General features: G+C 42.2%; 1 protein-coding gene across 1 annotated transcript in view; it reads right to left on the minus strand.

The window, feature by feature from the left end:
• Positions 1–21,514, minus strand: part of LOC135515523 (RAS guanyl-releasing protein 2-like) — a 34,715-nt gene extending 13,201 nt beyond the window's left edge. The window contains exon 1 of the mRNA XM_064939142.1: positions 21,088–21,514. The gene's annotated coding sequence lies outside the window, so the exon portion shown is untranslated. The remainder of the gene's footprint in view (positions 1–21,087) is intronic.
• Between the last annotated feature and the right edge of the window lie 715 nt (positions 21,515–22,229).

A 22,229-nucleotide genomic window follows, 5' to 3' on the forward strand; every position in this document is an offset into this window, starting at 1 on the left:
TTGTGGATGCTTTAGTCCAGGTCTGGGAGGAGTTCCCTCAGAAGACCATCCGTCACCTCATCAGGAGCATACCCAGGCATTGTAGGGAGGTCATACAGGCACGTGGAGGCCACACACACTACTGAGCCTCATTTTGACCTTTTTTAAGGACATTACATCAAAGTTGGATCAGCCTGTAGTGGTTTTCCACTTTCATTTTGAGTGACTCCAAATCCAGACCTCCATGGGTTGATAAATTTGATTTCCATTGATAATTGTGTGATTGTTGTCAGCACATTCAACTATGTAAAGAAAAGAGTATTTAATAAGAATATTTTATTCATTCGGATCTAGGATGTGTTATTTTAGTGTTCCCTTTATTTTTTTGAGCAGTGTATGAACTTTATCGAACAAAACATACATGTATTGTGTAACATGAAGTCCTATGAGTGTCATATGATGAAGATCATCAAAGTTTAGTAACGCACAGCAGACATTTTGTTCCAGAACTCTCACCACACATCTGCTGGAGAGGTGAGGCATGATACAGTGGGGCAAAAAAAGTATTTAGTCAGCCACCAATTGTGCAAGTTCTCCAACTTAAAATGATGAGAGAGGCCTGTAATTTTCATCATAGGTACACTTCAACTATGACAGACAAAAATGGAAGAAGAAAAAAATCCAGAAAATCACATTGTAGGATTTTGAATGAATTTATTTGCAAATTATGGTAAATAAGGAAAATAAGTATTTGGTCACCTACAAACAAGCAAGATTTCTGGCTCTCACAGACCTGTAACTTCTTCTTTAAGAGGCTCCTCTGTCCTCCACTCATTACCTGTATTAAGGGCACCTGTTTGAACTTGTTATCAGTATAAAAGACACCTGTCCACAACCTCAAACAGTCACACTCCAAACTCCACTATGGCCAAGACCAAAGAACAGTCAAAAGACACCAGAAACAAAATTGTAGACCTGCACCAGGCTGGGAAGACTGAATCTGCAATAGGTAAGCAGCTTGGTTTGAAGAAATCAACTGTGGGAGCAATTATTAGGAAATGGAAGACATACAAGTCCATCCACTGATAATCTCCCTCGATCTGGGGCTCCATGCAAGATCTCATCCCGTGGGGTAAAAATGATCACAAGAACGATGAGCAAAAGTCCCAGAACCACACGGGGGGACCTAGTGAATGACCTGCAGAGAGCTGGGACCAAAGTAACAAAGCCTACCATCAGTAACACACTACGCTGCCAGGGACTCAAATCCTGCAGTGCCAGACGTGTCCCCCTGCTTAAGCCAGTACATGTCCAGGCCCGTCTGAAGTTTGCTAGAGAGCATTTGGATGATCCAGAAGAAGATTGGGAGAATGTCATATGGTCAGATAAAACCAAAATATTACTTTTTGGTAAAAACTCAACTTGTCGTGTTTGGAGGACAAAGAATGCTGAGTTGCATCCAAAGAACACCATACCTACTGTGAAGCATGGGCTGGAAACATCATGTTTTGGGGCTGTTTTTCTGCAAAGGGACCAGGACGACTGATCCGTGTAAAGGAAAGAATGAATGGGGCCATGTATCGTGAGATTTTGAGTGAAAACCTCCTTCCATCAGCAAGGGCATTAAAGATGAAACGTGGCTGGGTCTTTCAGCATGACAATGATCCCAAACACACCGCCCAGGCAATGAAGGAGTGGCTTCGTAAGAAGCATTTCAAGGTCCTGGAGTGGCCTAGCCAGTCTCCAGATCTCAACCCCATAGAAAATCTTTGGAGGGAGTTGAAAGTCCGTGTTGCCCAGCAACAGCCCCAAAACATCACTTCTCTAGAGGAGATCTGCATGGAGGAATGGGCCAAAATACCAGCAACAGTGTGTGAAAATGTTTGACCTCTGTCATTGCCAACAAAGGGTATATAACAAAGTATTGAGATAAACTTTTTTATTGACCAAATACTTATTTTTTTCCACCATAATTTGCAAATAAATTCATTAAAAATCCTACAATGTGATTTTCTGGATTTTTTTTCTCTCATTTCGTTTGTCATAGTTGAAGTGTACCTATGATGAAAATTGCAGGCCTCTCTCATATTTTTAAGTGGGAGAACTTGCACAATTGGTGGCTGACTAAATACTTTTTTGCCCCACTGTATATAAAATTAGAGGGATGATTAGGGGGTCAGGTTGGGAATTTTGCCATGACACCAGGGTTACCACACCTACTCTTACAATAAATGGCATGAGATTTTTTTAATGATCACAGAGAGTCGGGACACCGGTTTAACGTCCCAAAATGTCCCCTTCACTGCCTTGAGAGCTACACTGAACAAAAATATAAATGCAACATGTAAAGAGTTGGTCCCATGTTTCATGAGCTGACATAAAATATCTCAGAAATTTTCTTTGGACACAAAAAGCTTTTTTCTCTCAAATGTTTTGAACAAAAGTGTTTACATCCCTGTTAGTGAGCATTTCTCATTTGCCAAGATAATCCATCCACCTGACAGTTGTGGCATATCAAGGAGATGATTAAACGGCAAGATCATTACACAGGTGCACCTTGTGCTCGGGGACAATAAAAGGCCCCTCTAAAATTTGCAGTTTTGTCACACAACGTCACAAGTGTCTCAAGTTGAGAGAGCGTGAATTGGCATGCGGACTGCAGGAATGTCCGCTAGAGCTGTTGCCAGAGCATTTCATTTTAATTTCTCTACCATAAGCCACCTCCAACGTTTTAAAGTATTTGACAGTACGACCAACCGGCCTCACAACCGCAGACCACATGTATGGCGTTGTGTGAGCGAGCAATTTGCTGATGTCAATGTTGTGAAGAGAGTTCCCCATGGTGGCAGTGGGGTTATGGTATGGGCAGGCATAAGCTACAGACAACGAACACAATTGCATTTTATCGATGGCAATTTGAATGCACAGCGATACTGTGACGAGATCTTGAGTCCCATTGATGTGCCATTGTCCTGCCTTTTTTTAAGGTAGGAAATATAAGATCCATAGATTAGGGCCTAATTGATTCATTTCAATTGACTGATTTCCTTATATGAACTGTAACTCAGTAAAATCTTTGAAATTGTTGCGTTTATATTTCTGTTCAGTATACTTAGACCGAAGACAAGTGACCCCTACTGGTCCTCCAACATCCCTTCCAGCAGCATCTGGGCTCCCATCCAGTGACCGACAAGGACCAACCCTGGTTAGCTTCAGAGGCAAGCCTGCAGTGGGATGCAGCGCGGTATGCTGCTGGTTATTAGATTTTAATTTAACATTGTGCTTCAACCAATGCATTTTATAGTCGCGCCAATAAAACCAACACTTCTGGTCTATCACGGTTATATAAATACATGAATTTGTAACCTGAGAACATCAACAAGGATTCAACCCTGTCAGTAAATATGGTAATGTGTTGTTGGCTCAAATCTGTTTTACAGCCAACGCTGCATCCTGCCACAAACTTTCTCTAGTCTGACTTTTCACGTTTCAGTTGCAGCTAAGTAGTTGAAAGTGACACTTCAACTAGTGTGCTGAATTGAGGAAGCTAGAGAACACCCCAGAAGTGTACCAGAGTGGACTATATTTATGAAAAATGGAAAGAGAGCAGAAATTGTGGTCTCCAAATGTGTGGTACCACAAGTCACTTCTCTGTTCTTCCCTGTTGACACCTTGTTCTTTCAAGCGCAGGCTGATCCTGTGAGGAGGGTGACGTTGCCGGCTGTCTTTTTTACAGTCACTCTGCACCTGTTGGCTTGGTATCATCTTCACTAATATCATATTCACGTACAAGTATTGGTTCCTCTGATTTCTCCTTGCATTGTGGGATCTGATAACCTACGTGACTGCAACGACGCCACATATTTATCCACCAACCAGCCTCTCTCCATAGACACAAGGACCTGCCCTCCTCTGAATTGCCCTCGACATTCGGACCTCGCCGTTTCAACGGTCCTTCAACCACACAATAGATACGATGGGTCCATTCTCCCTTATCACCAAAGGCTGAAATTACCCGTCCTAAATTACCCATGGCTGCTGATGATAGCTGCAGGCCTGACTGACCTCATCAACGCTTTTCATCAAGGCTCTTATAGACAGACCTACTAGGCTGGCTTTACCTCAGGATACGCAGTATAGGGTGGGATACACCACCGCATAAAGGGGACACACACAGTGACTCACACGTAGAGACACATACCAGCACGCATACACACACGGATGTGGACACACTGATTTATGCGTACACACACACACACTCAGAGACACCTGCCCTACCACAACACACACACACACACACACACACATATGGGCACACATACCCTCCTTGCACCATCAATGACATCCATCATGGTATTGAAAATCCCATGATGAGCCAATGCAAATGTCAGCAGTAAATCCCCAGGGCTGATGTGATATGCCCATGCCTCCCACACATACTGCCATTGATTGGTCTAGAATAGATTCTCCCCAGCATTCCGGGAAAAGGCTCATGATTAATTTCATCACTGGTAATAGCCATGGGCCTCCACTGTAAAGGAACCAGAGGAAGGATGCATTCCTTAATTCAGACTAATGAGTATTCTATATGTACCAGACCCCGCTCACCCCACTCCAGACCCTGCTAAGTGACCCTTTCCCCAATCTGAATAGGTATTTTAAGAAATGCACACATTACCTTGAATTGCAACAGGCTGCCTCAACCCTAATCCATTTCGGAAGATGTAAAGGTATCTGACCCTGTATCAGTGGTTGGCGTTGGGAGAAATATATCACCGCCTTCTACCCAGCACCCACTGGGGTTCAAGTCCAGGAAGTGGTGCAGAGGAGGGGCTGTTGTTGTTGCATGACAGATATAGACCTCTATATAGGCACCTTCTGAAAGCTAGTTTCTATTTTGAGTGTCGAGTACGAGGATCAGGAAGGGCCACACATCCTGCCCGGGGCTTCGGTATCTCTGGGACAGGCATGGTAGAGAGGGAGGTTAGGTTACTGCTGCTAACAGAGATTAGTGATGAGAATTGCCAGAGGGAGGGAGAGAGTGAGTGAGAGACAGGGAGCAAGGGATAGAAAGAGAAATGGAGGGAAAACAGGAGGGAAAGTGTGTAGGAAAGAAAGACATGGAAAATAGAGTGGGAGATGGAGAGATGATGAGAAAAGGGAGTAGAAGACAACAGAGATCGATTCCAAAAACTAGTGACAACAATCCCTAAAGTTTGTGTGGGGGAAAGCAACACACTCCCTGTCATACTTATGAATACATAAATAAAAGAGGGAAGTTTCTTCAGAGCAACTATGTTTCTTGATTGTGAAATGCACTGTAGACAGAACACAGCTGCAGAAAACGGACCTGGATTCAAATACTATCCGAAATCTTTCAAATACATAGGAACATTTTGCCAGGCAAGCTCAATCATGCACAGACAACGTATTTAAAATAGGATTTGAACACAGGTCTTCTATATAATCATGTATATTATGGCAGGCATTGTGGTATGAAAGCCTGTATGTTTTCATTTCTTTATACAGATTCTTCCTGTTCAACTTCTGTCCTCTACCAGATGTGACAACTACATAAGTAACATAACAAATGCCGGAAGTCAGTGGGTGTGTGTTTTTACTATCCATGTGGAGACCAGAAGTCCTCACAAAGGATAGTAAAACAAGGAACATTTTCGCTGGTCCCCACAAGAAAACAGGCTGTTTTAGGTTACAATTAGGGGTTCAATTTGGGTTTAGGGTTAGAGGTTAGGGAAAGAATGATTTTGAATGGGAATCAATTGTTTCGTCCCCACAAGGATGGTAAAACAAACATGTGTGTGTGTGTGTGTGTGTTTGTGCTTTGAATAAGTTGTTACATGAATAAGGATTACATGAACAATGAGTTTAGCTGATATTGATATCTCCTCTTCATACTCATCATTGAAATCACCGAGTAAAGACAGTATGTTTAACACATTGTCTCACTTAGCGTTATCTCCTCACACACACACTATAATGTTTACATATTTTGCATTACTCATCTCATATGTACATACTGTATTCTATTCCATTGTACCCTATTTTAGTCTGTACCGCTCCGACATTGCTTGTCCAAATATTTATATATTCTTAATTCCATTCTTTTAGATGTGTGTGTATTGTTGTGAAATTGTTAGATAGTACTTGTTAGATATTACTGCACTGTCGGAGCTAGAAACACAAGCATTTCGCTTCACCTGCAATAACATGTGTATGTGACCAATAAAATTTGATTCGATTTGATGTTCCTATTTCTTTGCTGAAAGATGTGTGAGATGAGAACACACGCACCCAGAGCAAGTTGAGAGTGACAGATCAACTGAGAAATGACTCGCCACGGCCTGGATACGGTAACTACCCACAAGGCACTATGCCAAGACACTTGTTTTTCTCTCATTTCTCTCTCTCCCTCTTCATCGTTCCTCTCGTCCGTCTCTCTAACTCCCCGCAGTGCTGAATTGAGAGTTTCAAAATTTGCTTCCTGTTGTTGATGGGTTGTCGTGGTCCCTGAGGCAGGCTAACCGTCTCTCAGCCAGCTATCATTAAACTCCCCACAATGCAAATATGGGCCTCTTTCTTACCCCGCGGGCAGAGGATGAACACCGTCAGGTTCACTATAGCCAATATGATACATGCATTATAGACCGAGATAAGCTTTGACTATCCCAGGAGGACATCCTCAAAATATCCTCACTCAAAACGCCAGTACAGACCTGGGATTAAATAATATTAATTTGCTTTTTCAAATAAATTTCTTTTGATTGAGCCTTGATTGAGGGTTTGCACTTTTGGGACTACTCAGTTGGTTACATTTTCTCCCCCGGGCAAGCTCACTCAAGCACAGATGAAGTTATTTGTAAGAAGACAATTACTATTTGAGCGCAGGTCTGCTATGAATGAGTTCCATTGACATTCTCAAGTAACAACGAGTAATGTCTAGTATTAAAGTCACAGATACCTCCCTTTTCTTTATTCTTGTTTAAAAGCCAACCCCACATACTGCATTTTCTCTAGATGGCGCCGGAGAAGAAGGCAGACGTTTTACGTGCACCCAGCCGATTGTTTTTTTGTTTGTTTATTTGTGTTGTTTGGAACTTATTATGAACTTATTTTGTATATAATGTTGCCGCTACCGTCTCTCAGGACTGCGATTACTCACCACGAACTAGCAGAATCCTTTAATTTTGGCAATAATGTTGCCGCTACTGTCTTTCAGGACTGCGCTTACTCACCACGAACTAGCAGAATCCATGAATCTGACGAGCCCAACGCAAAAGATATACTGCTTCCTCAGGAATAGGTCCCGATCCCCGTGATCTGTGTGAAGAGGAGGTCGGAGAAAGAAGGGCCGAAGGTCAGGATGCCTTCTGAGAATTTGTAGGCAATTGAATAAACCCCCACTTCCCTCCATTGTGCTAGAAAATGTGCAATCTTTGGAGAATATAATCGATGAGTTACGCAGAAGATTAAACTACCAACGGGACATTAAAAACTGTAGCATCTTATGCTTCACGGAGTCGTGGCTGAACAACGACAATATCAACATACAGCTGGCTGGTTATATGATGTACCGGCAGGATAGAACAGCGGCGTCTGGTAAGACAAGGGGTGGCGGTCTATGTATTTTGTAAACAGCAGCTGGTGCACGATATCTAAGGAAGTCACAAGCTATTGCTCGCCTGAGGTAGAGATTCTCATGATAAGCTGTAGCTGTGGAAACTTAAATCCGTTTTACCAAATTTCTATCAGCATGTTAAATGTGCAACCAGAGGGAAAAAGGATCTCTGTACCACCAATACTCCACACACAGAGACGCATACAAAGCTCTCCCTTGCCCTTCATTTGGAAAATCTGACCATAATTCTATCCTCCTGATTCCTGCTTACAAGCACAAATTAAAGCAGGCAGCATCAGTGACTAGATCAATAAAAAAGTGGTCAGAAGAAGCAGATGCTAAGCTACAGGACTGTTTTGCTATCACAGACTGGAATATGTTCCGGGTTTCCTCCGATGGCATTGAGGAGTACACCACATCAGTCATTGGCTTTATCAATAAGTGCAACGATGACGTTGTCCCCACAGTGACCATACGTACATACTCTAGAGGTCGACAGATTAATCATAATAATCGGTAATCTGCCTTTTTGGACGCCGATTACACTGCAATCCATGAGGAGACAGGCTGGCCAACTCTGTGGCTGCAGAGCCAAGGTAAGTTGCTAGCTAGCATTAAACTTATAAAAAACCCTCAGTCTTCACATAATCACTAGTTAAGTACACGTGGTTGATGATATTACTAGGTTAACTAGCTTGTCCTGCGTTGCATATTTAATTTTTTTTTATTTTTTTTATTTTACCTTTATTTAACCAGGCAAGTCAGTTAAGAACATTCTTATTTTCAATGACGGCCTGGGAACAATGGGTTAACTGCCTGCTCAGGGGCTGTACGACAGATTTGTACCTTGTCAGCTCGGGGGTTTGAACTCGCAACCTTCCGGTTACTAGTCCAACACTCTAACCACTAGGCTACCCTGCCGCCCCATATAATCAATGCGGTGCCTGTTAATTTACCATCGAATCACAGCCTACTTCACCTTCGCCTAACGGGTGATGATTTAACAAATTATTGCGAAAAAAAGCACAATCATTGCGAAAAAAAAGCACAATCATTGCACAAATGTACCTAACCATAAACATCAATGCCTTCCTTAAAATCAATACACAGAGTATATTTTTTTAAACCTGCATATTCAGTTAAAATAAATGCATGTTCGCAGGTAATATTAACTAGAGAAATTCTGTCACTTCTTTTGCGTTCAGTGCAAGCAGAGTCAGGGTATATGCAGCAGTTTGGGCCGCTTGGCTCATTGCGAACTGTGTAAAGACCATTTCTTCCTAACAAAGACCGTAATTAATTTTCCAGAATTTTACATAATTATGACATAACATTGAAGGTTGTGCAATGTAACAGCAATATAACAGAATATTTAGAACGATTCTGTATTTCACTGAAAGAATAAACATTTTGTTATCGAAATGATAGTTTCCAGATTTGACCATATTAATGACCAAAAGGCTCGTATTTCTGTGTGTTCATTATAATTAAGTCTTTGATTTGATAGAGCAGTCTGACTGAGCGGTGGTAGGCATCATTAGAATTATAAGCATTAATTCAAACAGCACTTTACTGCGTTTGCCTGCAGCTATTAGCAAATGCTTGACACACAGCTCTGTTTATGAATTCAAGCCTATCAACTCCCAATATTAAGCTTGCAATACTAAATGGGCCTATAGGAACATCCAATAGTCAAAGGTATATGAAATACAAATGGTACAGAGAGAAATAGTCAACGTGTCATAATTCCTATAATAACTACAACCTAAAACCACTTAACTGGGAATATTGAAGACTCATGTTAAAAGGAACCACCAGCTTTCATATGTTCTCATGTTGAGAACATCGGTCGACCTCTCGTACATACCCAAACCAGAAGCCATGGATTGCAGGAAGCATCCTCACTGAGCTAAAGGCTAGAGCTGCCGCTTTCAAGGAGCGGGACTCTAACCCGGAAGCTTATAAGAAATCACGCTATGCCCTCCGACGAACCATAAAACAGGCAAAGCGTTAATACAGGATTAAGATCAAGTCATACAACACTGGCTCTGATGCTTGTCGGATGTGTAAGGGCTTGCAAACCATTACAGACTACAAAGGGAAGCACAGCTGAGAGCTGCCTAGTGACACAAGCCTACCAGATGAGCTAAACTAATAACACTGAAACATGCATGATAGCACCAGCTGTTCCGGAAGACTGTGTGATCACGCTCTCCACAGCCGATGTGAAGGCTGCAGGGCCAGATGGATTACCAGGACGTGTACTGCGAGCATGCGCTGACCAACTGGAAAGTGTCTTCACTGACATTTTCAACCTCTCCCTGTCCGAGTCTGTAATACCAACATGTTTTAAGCAGACCACCATAGTCCCTGTGCCCAAGAACACTAAGGTAAACTGTAGAGGTTGACCGATTAATCGGAATGGCCGATAAATTAGGGCCGATTTCAAATTTTCATAACAATCGGAAATCTGTATTTTTGGGCGTCAATTTCAGATGTTTTTTATTTCAATACCTTTATTTAACTAGGCAAGTCAGTTAAGAACACATTTTTATTTTCAATGGCGGCCGAGGAACGGTGGGTTAACCATTCTGGGGCAGAACAACATGTCGGCTCAGGGGATCCAATCTTGCAACCGTACAGTTAACTAGTCCAACACTCTCACCATTGCACTCCACGAGGAGCCTGCCTGTTACGCGAATGCAGTAGAAGCCAAGGTAAATTGCTAGCTAGCATTAAACTTGTCTTATAAAAAACAACCAATCATAAGCACTAGTTATAACTACTAATCCAGTTTAGCAGGCAATATTAACCAGGTGAAATTGTGTCATTTCTCTTGCGTTCATTGCACGCATAGTCAGGGTATAACAGTTTGGGCCGTCTGGCTCATTGCGAACTAATTTGCCAGAATTTTACGTAATTATGACATAACATTGAAGGTTCTGCAATGTAATAAGAATATTTAGACTTAGGGATGCCACCCGTTAGATAAAATACCAAACAGTTCCGTATTTCACTGAAATAATAAACTTTTTGTTTTCGAAATAATAGTTTCCGGATTCGACCATATTAATGACCAAAGGCTTGTATTTCTGTGTGTTATTATGTTATAATTAAGTCTGATTTGATAGAACAGTCTGACTGAGCAGCATCTAATACCATTTCAAACGTCACTCACTTTTAGATTTGGAGTAGTTATTCCACTTGCGCTGCAAGGGCCGCGGCTTTTGTAGAGCGATGGGTAACGCTGCTTCGAGTGTGGCTGTTGTTGATGTGTTCCTGGTTCGAGCCCAGGTAGTGGCGAGGAGAGGGACGGAAGCTATACTGTTACACTGGCAATACTATAGTGCCTATAAGAACATCCAAAAGTCAAAGGTATATGAAATACAAATGGTATAGAGAGAAATAGTCCTATAAATACTATATTAACTACAACCTAAAACCTCTTACCTTGGAATATTGAAGTCTCATGTTAAAAGGAACCACCAACTTTCATATGTTCTCATGTTCTGAGCAAGGAACTTAAACGTTCGCTTTTTTACATGGCACATATTTTACACATATTTAGGCACATTGATGGCACATATTGCATAGTGGCACATATTACTTTCTTCTCCAGCACTTTGTTTTTTCATTATTTAAACCAAATTATAAATGTTTCATTATTTATTTGAGGCTAAATTGAATTTATTGATGTATTATATTAAGTTAAAATAAGTGTTCATTCAGTATTGTTGTAATTGTCATTATTACAAATAAATAAATAAAATAAAAATCGGCCAATTAATCGGTATCGGCTTTTTTGGTCCTCCAATAATTGGTATTGGCATTGAAAAATCAGAATCGGTTGACCTCTAGTAAACTGCCTAAATGACTACCAACCCGTAGCACTCACGTCTGTAACCATGAAGTGCTTTGAAAGGCTGGTCATGGCTCACATCAACACCATTATCCCAGAAACCCTAGATCCACCCTAAGTTGCATAGCGCCCCAACAGATCCACAGATGATGCAATCTCTATTGCGCTCCACACTGCCCATACCCACCTGGATAAAAAGGAACACCTATGTGAGAATGCTATTCATTGACTACAGCTCAGCGTTCAACAGCATAGTGCCGTCAAAGTTCATCAATAAGCTAAGGATCCTGGGAATAAACACCTCCCTCTGCAACTGCATCCGAGCATTCTCATCGACGGGGCTGCAGTGGAGCAGGTTGAGAGTTTCTTGGTGTCCACATCACCAACAAACTATCATGGTCCAAGCACACCAAGACAGTAATGAAGAGGGCACAACAAAACCTATTCCCCCTCAAAAGACTGAAAAGATTTGGCATGGGTCCTGAGATCCTCAAAAGGTTCTACAGCTGCACCAGAGAGCATGGTTGTATCACTGCCTGGTATGGCAACTGCTCAGGCTCCGACCGCAAGGCACTACAGAGGGTAGTGTGTACGGCCCAGTATATCAGTGGGGCCAAGATTCCTACCATCCAGGACCTCTATACTAGGCAGTGTCAGAAGGAGGCCCTAAAAATTGTAAAAGACTCCAGCCATCCTAGTCATAGACTGTTCTCTCTACTACCACACGGCAAGTGGTCCCGGACTGCCAATTCAAGGTCCAAGAGGCATCTAAACAGCTTCTACCCGCAAGCCATAAGACTCCTGAACATCTTGTCAAAGGCTACCCAGACTATTTGCAGGTGTTAGAATGGCCAAGTCAAAGTCCAGACCTGAATCCAATCGAGAATCTGTGGAAAGAACTGAAAACTGCTGTTCACAAATGCTCTCCATCCAACCTCACTGAGCTCGAGCTGTTTTGCAAGGAGGAATGGGGAAAGATTTCAGTCTCTCGATATGCAAAACTGATAGAGACATACCCCAAGCGACTTACAGCTGTAATCGCAGCAAAGTATTAACTTAATCTTGATACTCCCCATCCCGGATCCGGGATCGTGAATAAAGCCTCAGGCTCATTAGCATAACGCAAAGTTAACGATTTCTGAAAATCGCAAAAAAAATGAAAATAATGCGCCTGCTCTCAAGCTTAGCCTTTTCTTAACAACACTGTCATCTCAGATTTTCAAAATATGCTTTTGAACCATAGCAAATCAATCATTTGTGTAAGAGTATTGCAAGCTAGCTTAGCATTTTGAGTAGCATTTAGCACGCAACATTTTCACAAAAACCAGATAACCAAATAAATAAAATCATTTACCTTTGAAGAGCTTCGGATGTTTTCAATGAGGAGACTCTCAGTTACATAGAAAATGTTCAGTTTTTCCTGAAAGAATCTTTGTGTAGGACAAATCGCTCCGTTTTGTACATCACATTTGGCTACCGAAACGAACCGAAAATTCAGTCACCAAAACGTCAAACTTTTTCCGAATTAACTCCATAATATCGACCGAAACATGGCACACGTTGTTTAGAATCAATCCTCAAGGTGTTTTTTCACATATCTCTTCATTGATATGCAGTTCGTGGAAGCCTGCTTTTCCCTCAGAATCACATGGAAAAATACCAGCAGCTGAAAATGACGTACCAATTTCGACGGAGGACACCGGGCGGACACCTGGAAAATGTAGTCTCTTATGGTCAATCTTCCAATGATTTGCCTACAAATACGTCACAATGCTGCAGACACCTTGGGGAAACGGCAGAAAGGGCAGGCTCATTCCTCTCGCATTCACAGCCATATAAGGAGACAATGGAAAACAGAGCCTCAAAAATCCTGCTGATTTCCTGGTTGCCATTTCATCTTGGTTTTGCCTGTAGCTCCCGTTCTAGGGCACCCACAGACAATATCTTTGCAGTTCTGGAAAATTCAGAGTGTTTTCTTTCCAAATATGCATAGTCGAGCATCTTTTTGTGACAAAATATCTTGTTTAAAACGGGAACGTTTTTCATCCAAAAATGAAATTGCGCCCCCAGTTTCAAGAGGTTAAGGGGGCTGAATAATTTTGCACGCCCAATTTTTCAGTTTTTGATTTGTTTAAAAAGTTTGAAATATCCAATAAATGTCGTTCCACTTCATGATTGTGTCCCACTTGTTGTTGATTCTTCACAAAAAAATACAGTTTTATATATTTATGTTTGAAGCCTGACATGTGGCAAAAGGTCGCAAAGTTCAAGGGGGCCGAATACTTTCGCAAGGCACTGTATGTAAAGAGTGAATGAATTACCCATAGAGATAGATAGAGGACTCAATAATATCCATGCTCATCAATCTCCATGTTCTATCCATCTAGAGTCCTCAATCTATCTCTATGACACATCCCCCAAAACCGAGAGGAAAACCACCACGTGTTAGTACTAGGGCCAAAGATGGTGGATAAATGAAGATAGTTCACTCCGGCTGTTTACCATTGAAAATAATTGTCCGTTCTGGTCTACTTAATGGGGTGGGTCTCCCATAGACACCAATGCAATAGCAGCTGGGTCTGGTCGACTTTGTTCATTGACTTTCATTGAACCAAAAAAAAACTCAGAGTAGGGTGTCTTGCTTGCTCTTCCATCTCTGCTATGGCTGTGTGCAAGATGGGGACTTGGGGCATGATAGGAATGAAGATAACTCTGAAAAGTCTACATTTGTATCTAGCTATTAGATAAACTCTGAGCAATAGAAGGGTCTCTGTGTGTATTTTTGTGGACACAGACATAAACAGAGGTCACAACAGGAATAATGAAATGTACGAACACGCGCTCTATTGAAGGAGTATGGTAAATTCATTTAAACAAGTGAAATGTATACTCTCACACCTGTAGCAGATACTGGATGTAGACAGTGCACTCCAGTCAGAATAAGCATCAATACTCTGCTTTTACTACTCAACAGGGCAGATACTCCTGTGTGGTCACCCATTGTCATTCCATTTGTTCTCCCAGCCACCTCATTGACTATGTATCACCTGGCTGCTTTAATTATGGACAGCCTGACCTTTAGCTGTTACGAGTGTCTCTCTCTCCCAGGCGTTCCATCTTTGCCCTTTAAGGTGAAAGGAGCACTGACAGGATGAAATTGCCCAAGTCCTCTCAGGAATGTGTATGTGGGGGGGGGGCAGAAAAAGGAAGGGGAAGAAAGAAAGAACAAGCGAAAGATGGTGGAAGAGAGAGAGGGAGAGGAAGCAGTGAAGCGTACCCCAGTGATGCGACTGCATGCCTCTGGTTAGCTGCTTCCCTGTAATTACTTTCTTTGTTGGTTTATTTTGCTCTCCCGAGATTGATTTTGCTTCCTCTGTCTTTCTACTGATCAGCTTCTGTACTTCCTTCCTCCATCCTTCTCTTTCTCACTCTCCCCCAGTCCTAAATCCCTCTCTTTCCTTCTCTACCACCCCCCCACCACCACCACTTTCCTTCTCCCTCGCCCCTCTCTATCCCTCCTCTAACCAGATCTCAGTCCTTTGGCATAAATTAGCCCTTTACAAAGAATCCAATTAAGGCCAGTTTGCCTAACAAGGCACTGGGGCATGGCGGCGTTGACGCAAGTCAGAGGTCGCTGGCTGCTCTAGGAGCCTCTGGAGACAAGCAAAATGTTAAGCATGTATACAGAAGGCTTTGGGAGAGGCAATGTGCCTGCAGAAACGGGAGAGAGGAGGTGAGTTACTGTATATATGGGGAGAGATCTATTTTCTAACTGCACATCACACCCACCCTTGCTGAATTCCTTTTGTTCCTGCTGCTGAGGTGTGGATCACCAATCAAATGACTTGTTGTAGGTTCTATCACGCCACATGTAATGGAGGTGCTTTTATGGATTTATTTAACCCTTATTTTATTTGTTCAGGTAAATTGACTGAGAAGACAGTCTCATTTACAGCAACGACCTGGGGAATAGTTACAGGGTAGCCAATTAGTGAATGAGCCAATGAGTTACCTTGCCTGAGATCTGAAGACTTGCGTTAACTCCTGAGCTAATGCTCTTTGACTAATTGTCTGATTTGATTTTGCAAAGGGATTTTGTATTGAAAGTGCTGCATACTATGTGTGGTTGCTAAAGGGAGCAGGGACAGTGGATGGATAAAAACATATTTTACATGATGGTGCAATTCTCTCAATCAGAAACTGATTCACAAAAAGAGCAGAGTAAGCATGTTACCCAATATTAAAATAATTGCAGCAGCTAATCAAAAACATACACACTCAGCTCGTCATGTAACTTAATCTCACCAGAACAAGCTGATGAGGTTTGACTTTAGAAGACCTGTACATATACACTACATGGTATGTGAACACCCCTTCAAATTAGTGGATCCGACTATTTCAGCCACACCCATTGCTGACAGGTGAATAAAGATCGAGCACACAGTCATGCAATCTCCATTGACAAGCATTGGCAGTAGAATGGCCCGTACTGAAGAGCTCAGTGACTTTCAATGTGGCACCGTCAGAGGATGCCACCTTTCCAACAAGTCAGTTCGTCAAATTTCTGCCCTGCTGGAGTTGCCCCACAAGTTCACAGAACGGGACCGCCGAGTGCAGAAGCGTGTAGCGCGTAAAAATCATCTGTCCTTGGAGCAACACTCAATAACGAGTTCCAAACTACCTCTGGAAGCAACGTCAGCACAAAAACTGTTTGTCGGAAGCTTCATGAAATGGGTTTCCATGGCCCAGCAGCCGCACATAAGCCTAAGATCACCATCCGCAATGCCAAGCGTCGGTTGGAGTGGCGTAAAGCTCGCCGCCATTGGGCTCTGGAGCAATGGAAATGTGTTCTCTGGAGTGACGAATCACGCTTCACCATCGCAGAAAAGTACCCATACATTTTGAATGCTTAGCAGGACAGGACAATTGTCAAATTCATGCACTTATCAAGAGAACACGTGGTCATCCCTACTGCCTCTGGTGAACTCACTAAACACAAATGCATCTTTTGTAAATAATGTCTGAGTGTTGGAGTGTGCCCCTGGCTATCCATACATTTTAAAAACAGTGTGCCCCTTTACCCCTAACAACATGTACATATTACCTCAATTACCTCGACTAACCTGTTCCCCAAGACATTGACTCGGTACCTGTATTCCCTGTATATACTGTTGCCTCGTTATTGTATTGTGTTACTTTAGTTTATTTAGTCAATATTTTCTTAACTATACTTTTCTTAAAACTGCATTCTTGGTTAAGGGTTTGTAAGTAAGCATTAATTACACAGTAAGGTCTGCACCTATTTTAGTCAGTGCATGTGACAAATACATTTTGATTTGATTAATATAATTTATACTTTTACTTTTGATACTTAAGTATATTTGAGCAATTACATTTACTTTTGATACTTAAGTATATTTAAAACTTTGACTTACTCAAGTAGTATTTTAATAACTTTCACTTTTACTAAAGTAACTTTCTATTAAGGTATCTATACATTTACTCATGTATGACAATTGGTTACTTTTTCCACCACTCGTCGAGATCATTGTGGAAGAACTTGACTAGCCTGCAGAGCCCTGACCTCAACCCCATCGAACACCTTTGAGATGAATTGGAACGCCGACAGCAAGCCAGGCCTATTCACCCAACATCAGTGGCCAACCTCAATAATGCTCTTTTGGCTGAATGGAAGCAAGTCCCTGCAGCAATTTTCCAACATCTAGTAGATAGCATTCCCAGAAGAGTGGAGGCTGTTATAGCAGCAATGGGGGAGTGAACTCCATATTAATGCCCATGATCTTGGAATGAGATGTTCGACAAGCAGGTGTCCACATACGTTTGGCCATATAGTATATATCTCTCATCATCACACTGTATTGCTGTAATGTTCTTTGTCAGAGGCTTTATTGAAAACCCCCAGACAGACAGACTTACAAGTCAAAGCCTTAAAGGCTTTGGTTGTTACAACTCTAATAGTTCGCCAAATTTCAGTTCATGTGACAAAACAAGCAAGTATAGTTTAGATAATTATTGTACCATCTAACCGCTGTGAAATATCTTTTCCATAACCAAAAGTATTGTATTTTCAGCTTTTGAAGCTGGTGTACAAAACCGAAAGTAAAAGAAGCCAACATGAAACTTAAGCATAGAAAACGGGAAGCATAGAAATTGTGCACATAGAACAGATCTACCGCTTCTTAGACTTGCTTTCAATGAGAATGACAGATCTATAACTCACATTTCTATGTGGATTTGGTCGGGTTGCCCAAAAAGTTACATACTGCAGCTTTAAGTCTGATAGAAAACATCCAAGCGGGTCAAATCAGTGAGGCTGCAGAACAAAACAACATCCAGAACACCAGGCCCTGTCCTAATCCCCGCTGCTCTGTGGGCGGTTGGAGGAAAGCGCCTGACAGAGCCGGTGGAGTCAGGCCGCCCACGCCCCTGTCTGAGCTCCCACACACAGAGTAATGCAGGGTTTTCTCCAACCGTGAATTCAGGAGAAGTTCCACCCCCATTCATTTTCAACAAGGGCACACAGAGAAAATGTGCAGAGGATTGTGGGAAGATGAGCGGCGAGGACCCTACTAGCGGAGCGGTAGAAAAGGTTGAACTTTAAGCATATTTCAAGCGCAGCGTTGGAGACGCGGAAGAGTTAAGCTTTGGAGCGAAGCCTTGTCAAGATGGGGCGTTGCTCTGGTCAAAACCCACTAATGAGGCCGATGGATCGATACACAAACAAAGTAAGCCTGGGTTTGACCTGCGGAGCCACACATAGCATGGTGCACAGACTGGAATGTAAACCAATGCTCATAGCTGATTCATATCACTGTGTATAGGGATTAATATGCTGTAATCAGTGGTGGGTAGCAGCACTCAAAACCGCTTATGAATAACAGACCTAATAGTTATTGCACATGTGATGTGTAGCTATTATTGCCCTTATACCGTATACCCTGGGTCGAGACCCCGCCCTGTGCAACTGCGTCCTGGACTTTGACAGGCAGCCCCCAGGTGGTGAGGGTAGGAAACAACATCTCCACCCCGCTGATCCTCAACACTGGGGCCCCACAAGGGTGTATTCTCAGCACCCTCCTGTGCTCCCTGTTCACCCATGACTGCGTGGCCATGCACGCCTCCAACTCAATCACCAAGTTTGCGGACGACACAACAGTGGTAGGCTTGATTACCAACAACGACGAGACAACCTACAGTTAGGAGGTGAGTGCCCTCAGAGTGTGGTGTCAGGAAAATAACCTCACACTCAACGTCAACAAAACAAAGGAGATTATCTTGGACTTCAGGAAACAGCAGAGGGAGCATACACCTATCCACATCGGCGGGACAGTAGTGGAGAAGGTGGAAAGTTTTAAGTTCATCGGTGTACACATCACGGACAAACTGAATTGGTCCACTCACACAGGCGCAGCAGCGCCTCTTCAACCTCAGGAGGCTGAAGAAATGTGGCTTGACACCAAAAGCACTCACAAACTTTTACAGATGCACAATCGAGAGCATCCTGTTGGGCTGTATCACCACCTGGTACGGCAACTGCTCAACCCACACCCGTAAGGCTCTCCAGAAGGTAGTGAGGTCTGCACAACGCAACACCGGGGGCAAACTACATGCCCTCCAGGACACCTACACCACCCGATGTCACAAGAAGGCCAAAAAGATCATCAAGGACAACAACCACCCGAGCCACTGCCTGTTCACCCAGCTATCATCCAGAAGGTCGAGGTCAGTACAGTGGCATCAAAGCTGGGACCGAGAGACTGAAAAACAGCTTCTATCTCAAGGCCATCAGACTGTTAAACAGCAATCACTAACATTGAGTGGCTGCTGCCAACATACTGACTCAAATCTCTAGCCACTTCAATAATTAAAAATTGGATGTAATAAATTTATCACTAGTCACATTAAACAATGCCACTTTATATAATGTTTACATACCCTACATTACTTATCTCTAATGTATATACTGTACCCTATACCATCTACTGCATCTTGCCTATGCCGTTCGGCCATCGCTCATCCATATATTTCTATGTACATATTCTTATTCATTCCTTTACACTTGTGTGTATAAGGTAGTTGTTGTGAAATTGTTAGATTACTTGTTAGATATTACGGCACGGTCGGAACTAGAAGCACAAGCATTTAACTACACTCGTATTAACATCTGTATGTGACCAATTAAATTTGATTTGAATATGATGTAGGACTATGAGTGATATTAGTGTAGCAAGATATATTACCAGGTCATAACAATGCCTCGTTTTAACTCGCTATTCAATCATACACTGATAAAATATAAACGGAACACGTAAAGTGTTGGTCCCGTGGTTCATGAGCTGAAATAAAAGATCCCACAATTGTTCCATACTGCACAAAAAGCATATTTCTCTCATGGTTTGTGACAGAAAATTCTTTACACCCCTGTTTGTGAGCATTTTATCCTTTGTCAAGATAATCTATCCACCTGACAGGTGTTGCATAGATGCTGATTAAACAGTATGATGATTACACAGGTACACCTTGTGCTGGGGCCAATAAAAGGCAACTGTGAAATGTGCAGTTTTGTTACACAACACAATGCCACAGATGTCCAAGTTTTGAGGAAGTGTGCATTTGGCATGCTGACTGCAGGAACGTCTACCAGAGCTGTTGCCAGATCATGTAATGGGGGAAAAACTCATTCTGATTGGCTGGGCCTGGCACCCCAGTGGGTGGGCCTATGCCTTCCCATGCCCACCCATGGATGCGCCACCGCCCAGTATGTTAAATCAATAGATTAGGGCCTAATGAATTCATTTCAATTGACTGATTTCCTTATATGAACTCTAACTCAGAAGAATCTTTGACATTGTTGCATGTTGCATTTATATTTTTGTTCAGTATAGATGAATAGCCATACAATGAGTTTATCCGTGTTGAACAATGATGTAATGAGGTCTATAGCTGCTATTGTACCTCACTAATTACAACAGGGGGTAGAATTGACAGCCCAGACTAAACAGCTGTGGCAACATTATCTATGGCAGTCTTAACATGATAACCCTGTCTGTCTCATACACAAATATAGACTATCTATTTCATCCAATAGGCGTGAGAACACTCTCCCCCTGGTACTCGGCTACTGTGAAAACCACAAAGGTGCGGTTTGCTAGAGAATGCAATAACGCGTCACTGCCTACTGCCCACTGATTATTTGATTTCATGGGGCAATGTGTGTGGTTATGATGTATGAAGCACAGTACATAGCCACTGCATGAGTTTACATGATTAACCCTCTATGGCGCGATTGCCCGTAAATCATATCCAATTATTGCTCAAATAGCATTGCGTAACTTGGGGATCATTGAAAGAGCCATTGGAAAAGAAAACACTATTCAGATATAACTTGCGTCACAGCTTGCCTCTTTTCAAATAACCCTCCACAAGCTCGCCTTATGAGGTATAAAGAGAAAAGTGAGTTAAATGATGCCAAGAGCCGTCCAAACCACGAGAAATCAGTCATGTGTAAAGGTTATAAAATAACGCGGACCACGCATTTCATCACAGGTGTATAACCCTGCACTCTGCTGTAGACTGAATATTGATGTCTTACCTTCAGAGTTTGGAGAGTCCCATCACGCGAAATGTCTGCCCAGTCAATAATGTCAGACTGTGTGCCAGGATACCTTTCATAAACAAATTACCAGACCATGTAGACTGGCTGTTCCGATGATCTAACTGTTAGGGTATAGCCTTTTTGGTAGCCCCTAAACCAAACGATAAAGCCCATGCATGCACTTGCAAGTCCTTGGAAAAAGACGCAAAGAATTATGCGAAAAATGAAGACATAAGTTTCAGAAAGGCGATCCGTTGGAGTTGATGCTACAGGTCCCAAATGCACATTTCTGCCCGTGCAACGAACTACCGCCTGCACTTAGCACCAAGTTAAAATAGATGCCAGTTGCGGTTTAGGCTACCGTCATTTCTGTTGATCGCTAGAGCCGTACTAACTCAGGTGTGCTCTGCTATGTGGTTCACAATGCAATGGTTTAGCTCAATCCACTGTCTCAAAGTCCCGCCTATTGGCGATGCCTCATCATAGCACCCCACCGGCAATAACAAAAAAAACTGGATATGTGCATGACTAGCCTTGCAAAATTATTGGAACTTTTTTTTTAAATTCCCTGGTTTTCCCGAAATCTCGGATGGAGGTTTTACGGAATTAAACAACACTTTATACAATGTTTACGTACCCTACATTACTTATCTCATATGCATATACTGTACTCTATACCATCTACTGCATCTTGCCTATGCCGTTCCGCCATCGCTCATCCATATATATTGTTATGTACATATTCTTATTAATTCCTTTGCACTTGTGTGTATAAGTAGTTGTTGTGAAATTGTTAGATTACTTGTTAGATATTATTGCATGGTCGGAACGAGAAGCACAAGCATTTCGCTACACTCGCATTAACTTCTGCTAACCATGTGTTTGTGACCAATAACATTTGATTTGATGAACTCGATGATGGTCGTTTAGAACTGAATCACGACACACAGCATTCAAAGGAGGACTGAGGAGAAGACAACACCATGCATTCACCAAACATTGCACTGAGGAAAACAGATTCATTATTTTTTTATTTTGTAATTGTCTGATTGGGAAGTACCATAGTCTATCAATTACAGAATCAAAAAAATATTTCAATTTGGCATTGGAAGTTTTATTTAATATAGTCAGTAATACAG

The sequence above is a fragment of the Oncorhynchus masou genome, chromosome 27 (genome assembly GCF_036934945.1).
Source record: "Oncorhynchus masou masou isolate Uvic2021 chromosome 27, UVic_Omas_1.1, whole genome shotgun sequence".
Lineage (NCBI taxonomy): Eukaryota > Metazoa > Chordata > Actinopteri > Salmoniformes > Salmonidae > Oncorhynchus > Oncorhynchus masou.